Raw genomic sequence first — 7,517 nt, 5'->3', positions numbered from 1 at the left:
AAATTCACTCTCCTATCCTCGGTATAGTCTAAGGCGGCGAATATATTGGTCATTCTCTCCAACCAATTCTCTGCTATCTCAGGATCGGGTTCACCAATAAACTTAGGTGGATTAAACTTCAAAAACCTTTCTAAGGCTCTATTCTCTCCTCTATCCTATCCCCTAGGTTGGTTAAGTGGTCCAGAACCTTGTCTTTCCGCTAAACGTTCTAGGATATCAGTCATCCTATTAATGGCAGTAACCACTTGATTTCCCTCTATATTTTCCTGTCCCTGGGTTGGTCAAATTGCCGATCCCTGGTCATTCCCATGAGGTTGGGCCTGTCTAGTTCCTCGCCCACGGTCTCGACCACTTCTTAGTCCTTTCAATATCCTAGGTGTGCCTAGTGCAACAAACAAATCAATCATGCAAGAAAAAGTCAAAAACAAGAACCAATCACGAAAACATCAAAAATAACAATAATTTACATTCACTAACACTTCAAGATCATACAATTAGCAAGTCATGGGGAAGATCACAAAAATATAACATGCAAGTGCTACAAGAGTATTTTTAGTCACAGAAGACTAAAGTAAAAGCAAGTGCCACAAAAGTTGGCCACACAGTCATGCAAAATACAATGGCCTCAGCACTTAGCATCACCCCTGCTAATCCAATCTACACCAGTCAAATGGGTCAAAAGAGTCGTCACTGGGGACTTAGTCCACAGTAGTACTACCAGGCAGAATCTCCTCCTCAGGATCCTCCTCCTGATCAGGGCTCTGCACTACATCCATCACCTCATCTACCAGCCTAGTAGCATCAGCCAGGATCCCGAAAGCTCGATCACGGACCTCCTCACCTAACCTAGTGAGTTGAGCCCTAGTCCTCTGGTGCTCCTCACGAGTAACCACAGTAGTAGCCACCTCGCCCTCCACTACCTCTTCAAGTTCAGCGATCCTCTCGCCCTGAGCACTAACCATCTGTCTCAACTCGTCCACCTGCGCCTGTAAATCTAAGTTGGCGTTCACCAACTGACGACGCTTGTCATCCAAGACTAGTACAAGGTGGTTCGGGTAGGCAAAGGTCAACCTACACGAACATCGAGGGTACCTATTAGCAGGCGAGTAGCACACTCGAGCCTCTCCACCAAGAGCTCGGAAGTAAATAGGCCTAGGAGGCTCTACATGACCATTAGCATGGCCATTCCCATTAGCTGCCGGAGTCCCGTTTCCATTTTCCATCCCTGCAAAACAATTACACTTTTCGGGTTAGAAACTTAATCGCTAACTCACACGGATGTCACTTACGGCATGCCTAACTCAGTCACTAACTTGCCCAAGTATCACTTGAAGTATAACTTAGTCATTCTATTTCAAGTCCTAAAGATAAGGTTTCTAGTATAACTCCCAAATAGATCTCTAACCTAGCGCTCTGATACCAACTGTGACGCCCCCACTTCTCCCTAAGGTGAACCAAAGGGTATCCGCGGGACGCCTGCCCAACTCTCGCCAGGACTCAAGACGAATCCCGTTCAAGCTTAATGAAATCCCAGCCATCACGATGATATAAGTAAGAAAGGAAGGTAACTCCCATAAATAACATTCAAACTTACATCACGAGTTCCAAAATACATCAAGTATCCAATCCTTACATCAAATTCACAAAGGTTACTCAAATCCCAAAATATGCACTATTCCAGAGTCTAGCCAAGTACATTGAAAACCCTAATACAAAAGTACATTCAAAAGGGATTTCTCCGAGATTCACTTCCGATCCTTTCCTGTTAAGGAAACCAAAACTACATGGTGAGCAAAATGCTCGTGAGGCCAAGAACACACATGCAGGCACATTGTTCAAGTAACAATCCTAATTTAACAAGTAGAGCAATAATATTTCAATAAATAACGATTCAAACGAGAAAAGTGAACAAAAACAATTCAAGGATATAGGAGCTCTCAGGAGCTATTTTTCACTTGCACGATCACGAACCTCCACGAGTTGACACTCCGTCAATCGGGTAGGTTTAGTCCGTAAAACTTCACTTATCATGTCCCCTTTCACCTTACATACCCCTGTATCGGGTCCGACTGTCTTTTGTTTGAGGCGATACTGCTCGAGTATGCCAAGCAAAACCTCTTAATAGGTCAAGCTTTTATTTTCTCATGATTCGCCAAGGAGCCCGATCAAGCCCATGCCGGCTAGAGTCCAGGGTTAGCCAGTGAGATTTGGGTGTCCCCCACTTGACACTTAAAAGTCGAGGAGATTCACTCCCATCGACTTATGCAGGCATAGCATAATTAATCACTTAAACACTTCACTTAAATTCACTTAACAAGTCACTTCAAGCAATTCAAGTATTTCATGTCACGAAATTCAAGTACACTTCACTTAAATGAGAATGAGTGTGATAAAGTACACACTCGACTCAGCATTTTCAAAATATTCTATTATCAAAGCAATTAACACGTTTTCACACACTTGACACTCACCGAGTGATTCAAGTAGCAAGTACAAGCGATAAGTTAGGCGTCTCCTGTGAGATCCTCTTGAAGGTCCTCTTGAGTGCCTGAGCAATTAATAATAATCTATCACTCATAACCCCAATTATCGAAGAAGATTGTACTGGAGTATAATCTACGAAAATCTCATGAAAATGAACCCTATTTATCGTAAATCGAGGCTCAAAGACGGGGTTTTAAAGCACAAGAGAAATCTGGTTTTCATCTCTAAATTCAAGTGTAAAACGATCATGTGATATCGAAGGGAAAAGGAGAATTCGAAAAACTCCATTTCCTTAAGTTTCGAAAATTTTAGCTTTGATACGAGATCTTTGAAAAATCATATCTCACTCTCTACAAGTCCAAAATTGGAAAACTTAGTACCGTTGGAAACTTCTTCCAAAGTACTAAAAGTTCCTAGAATACACTTTTCCATGATTCCAAATGGAAGACATTCAAAATTTGGCTCAAAGTTACTGTTTTAGGCTATCAAGGCAGTTTCGGGGTTGGTTTTTGGCCAATTTTGGAAATTCGGCAAAATTCACAGAATTTGAACTAGCCTCTTAAATTTGAAACTCACTTAGAGATACAATCAAAGTTTAAAACAAAACAAGTGGAACAAGAATTGGAGTTTTGAACACCAAGATATGGTGGCTCAAAATTACTGAAAAATGAGACCGTTAGGCCAAATTCCAGATTTAATTCACGAACATTGGGTCTTTGGTTGAACATCGAAATAGACTCAGAATGGTACCAAATTTGGTATGATGACACTACCATATAAGGGTTATTCCTCTGTCAAATTTCATGGAAAAATACGTACGGAAAGTTGGTTAACCAAATCACTAAAGTTTCCAAATTTCTAAGGCAAATCTGCCTTGTACTTGAGTTTTCCTTTTCGCAAACGTTTGGCCAACGAAGACATCTTAAATATGGTTCATTTATATAGAAATTGTCTAAGAAGCATCCAAGATGTGTTTGATAGGTGATTAACACCAAGAATTTCGAAACAACAAGTCCCAATCAAGGTTAAGGCATCAACTAGCCAAAAGAGGGTTTTCAATCCCTGAATCAGTTTCAAACTTCGGCCACAACTCACTCAATTCAACTTGGAATTGAGCGTGGTTGATGGCATTGAAAACTAGATTCATAAAGCTACAATTTCTCAGAAGAAATTGTTTTCAAAATCTGTCCACAACTAGCTCACATTTGAGCATCAATTCGCTGCTCAACACAGAGCTTCCAGTGAATTAGCGAAACAGGACAGTCACGTTCAAACGATTGGTATGGATTACTCAGGTGGAATCAAGATGTGAATTTCATACTGTTGGAAAACTGGGAATGTCTAGTTTCTAGTGCCGCAAACGGCACTCGATTTCGACGTCGGAGCAAAAAGTTATAGCTATTTGAAAAACACTGCCAGTGCAATATGGGATAAATTCCAGTTTTGAATGAACTTTCGAAATCACCACATTTTCCCAACCAAATCACGTAATTTTTTGTAAAAACCTTCCACACAACCCATACAACCTATATACATCCTAAAAAATTCAATATAACTTCAAAAAAATTGCTCTAAAGGTCACGGCATTCACAGGGGCAGAAATGGAAAAATTCTCAGCTTCACTTCCTTTGAGCTTTCATCCATAATATCACTCATTTCTACTAATTTAAGCACTAATCCAACATTATTAACATCAAAACTCACAAAATCAGTCCATCAAGCCATAGTGGGAGTTCATAGAGCCCACTTACCAATTTTCCAACAATTTAAAGCTACCCATAAGAAATTATGAACTCATAAGTGCTAAACAACTTCCATAAGTCAAGATTTGCAAGGTTGATCGTCACTTACTTTCTTGGATGATTAAGGCAGAAATTTCGGTCCTCCTTGCTCAAGAAAAACCGTGGATTTGAAGCTCTTTTTGTAGCTTGAGTTGCTCTCCAAGTAGATTGCAAAGTGTGGTTAAAGTTTGAGGTGATTTGGTGGAAATTTAGTGATGAAATGGTGCAAGAAAATTGAAGTGCTTTGGTTGTTTTCTTCTCCTTGGTGGCCGGCTGGAATGAGTGAGAGTGAGTGTGTGTTTGACTGCAAATAAAGCTTCCAAGAGAAGCTAAAATGTGTGGCTCTAAATTGTGCAAAAGTCAACTCTCTCCCCACGCGCTCACGCGCGTTTTTCGTGCTCGATTCCTCTCGAGTTTATTGTACTAGTGCATTAAATCTCTAATGCACTTACATTCATACTATTATTATTCACTCTTAATGGTCTAAAAATAAAGGTCTACAGTCCCTCAATTAATCGCGCGCGTAAAAACGCGTACTTCCGATTTGTGGAATTCCAGACAGTATTCAAGTCATATACATGTATATCAAGTTAATTGTAACCAATGCACAGTAATAAGTCACATTAGGGCAAGTGCGATAAAGTACACCATTGTCCGACCAAACATGTCAAGTATTATTCAATCGCATTAGTAAATCATTTCATTCAAGGATCAAGTTCAATCATGCACTGAAAAATACTCACCAATGATTTATTGCTTTCCAAAACCAAGCTCAAGTTCAACTCCCTGGCTAAAGCCCAAATCTGTGATAAAATACTATTTAACAGTTTGCGATCAATTAGGGTTTCAAAATATAGGAGTTTCGCTTAAAGAAAACCAAGTAAATAGAACTCATTTAAGTAGTACTCATTTTACTTATTAAACCCTAAAAAATTCATGCTCGCTCTTTTGATTTCGATAAAGAAGCGGTTAAAACTTTTAAGTTCGCAACTTGGTATAAGAAACTAGGAAATCTTGTTTAAAGTGGTCGTTACTTTGTCTTTGAAAAATATACACTTTTGAGCAAAATTTTAGCTTATAAGCCACCCACAAGGTCAATCTAAGCATCTCTACATAACTAAGTCCCGAATCGAGTACAAGTCACATCCCTATTTTCGCTTTCACTCACTTATCCCATGAGAGAAAAAATGACCTACATTTCCTTTGTGTTTACCTAATTTTTCAGCCATTTCAAGGCTACATTTTTATCCCAAATCAGCCTCAAATCAACACCACAAGTAATAAAATAAAAGCAACTCTTAATCTAGGCCATAAACCTTCCAATTAAAGCTCACTTCTAGCATATATACATCACAATATCAAAGCTGAAAAATCTCTAATATAGCTGGAATTTCCTATTTAAAAGCTAAAAAGTCACAATAAGGCCACCAATCATCACCCAAGTCCATAACCAAACTCAATACCAACATATCATGGATAAATAACATAAATCAAGGCTGAAAATCATAAACCTTAGACTGATTTTTCACTAATCTTCACCAAATCTAGATTATCATCCATAAAATTCCAAGTTTCAAGTCATCGTCACCATATTTTGCAAGAATAAGAAAGAGAAAGGAAGTTGTTCATCTTATACCTTCACCCCTTGAAGAAAATGAAGAAACCAAGGCTTCCTCTCCAAAAACTCTCCGCTACAAGCTTCCTTGCTGCCTTGGTGCGAGTTTGTTCGGTTTAGTTTTGTGATTCTAACTTAAACAAGGCGAGAATCAAGATGGAAATGGAAGTTTTTCTCCTCTCTTTTCTCTCCTAGTGGTTTGGCCATGACAAGAAAAAATGGAGGAAAATTGGCCAAAAGAAAGATAAGAAGGAAAGAAAGTTACTTTGGTCAAACTTGTCTTGGATTGCCAACACTTGGCAACCAAGTTTTTTTTTCTTTTTTTTTTCTTTTCTTACCTTTTCTTAGTCAACAATTTCGGCCAGCTTTAGGGTTAGATTAAGGGAGGATTAAATGAAATAAAAACATGGAGATTAGGGTAAGAAAGTATTGGTCAAGTGGGGTATTCAACCGGTAACAAACGCTGCACGTCGGTTCAAGCCTACTTTCTTAACTCTCTTGTACTTTTGTTTTAACTTATGATTCACTAACTTATTTTTAGCACTTCTAATCACATATTTTCTATTACTTAATACTCACTCTTATCCACCAAATTTAGTACACACACCTCACCAAGTGATCACACTACCAAAATGCACAAAAACCCTAACTTACGCCATTCCTTTAGAAAAATCATAACTTGAGTTATAAATATAAAAAATTCATAAAATTTGGCTTGTTAAAAACTAGACTTGAAACACTAATAATCTTTAGAAGACACCTCAAAGAGATTCAGTTCATAAGTTGGTCCAAATTGAGCCGTAAGCTACTATAACATTCCTATTTTTACTTGTGCAGGACAGAAGTTTCAGTCAACTTTGCCGATTTTTTGGTATTTATAGAAATTGAATTAAACTCTAAATTTTATACCATAGGAAGCCCTATGAGTCTAGTTTCAAACGCAACAAACAGAACTCAATTCTGACTTTCCTATATGAAGTTATAGCCAATTTCCCAAAACTGCGCAGAGCCTCCTGCGAAAATTTTCAGATTTTCTAACAACTTGAGAAAATGAAACATTTCTTAACAAAATTCACTCCCTTGGCTCAAATTCAACATACATGTGAAGATTAAAGTTTAACAAAGTATTTTAAACAAAAACCTTGCCAAAATCACCATAAAATGACTAATATTTCCACATAGAAGCATATATCAAACTCACCATAAATCTCCCCATCAAGCTACTAAGGTTTTCATGAAATGTACCTAGTCCTTCTTCTTTATCATATGAAGAGACATCTAGCATGATTCTTAACCAAGAAATCCACCAAATTTATCGTACATATCTCACTTGTCGGTTACACCAGTTCCGTGCACTATGAAACTTAACATGAATAATATAATGGAAGAAAAATCATGAATGAACCATTAAAACAACCAAGAATTTAGGGCAAATAAGTTCAAATAAGAGCTTTAAAGACAAGTAAAATTTTGGGGCCTCACAATTCGAAGCTTCATTTAGCAACCACAGAAACTACAGGTTTAACCCTAATATTAGAAAATCAAAAGGGCCATGGTTTCTTGTTTAAATCAAGTTCTTATCAAGTCCAAATCAAGTGAAATATTTCATGCATGCTAAAGTTGACACATCACTAAGT

The sequence above is a fragment of the Coffea arabica genome, chromosome 11e (assembly GCF_036785885.1).
Source record: "Coffea arabica cultivar ET-39 chromosome 11e, Coffea Arabica ET-39 HiFi, whole genome shotgun sequence".
In the NCBI taxonomy this organism is placed as follows: Eukaryota; Viridiplantae; Streptophyta; class Magnoliopsida; order Gentianales; family Rubiaceae; genus Coffea; species Coffea arabica.
This window is presented reverse-complemented; position numbering follows the sequence as displayed.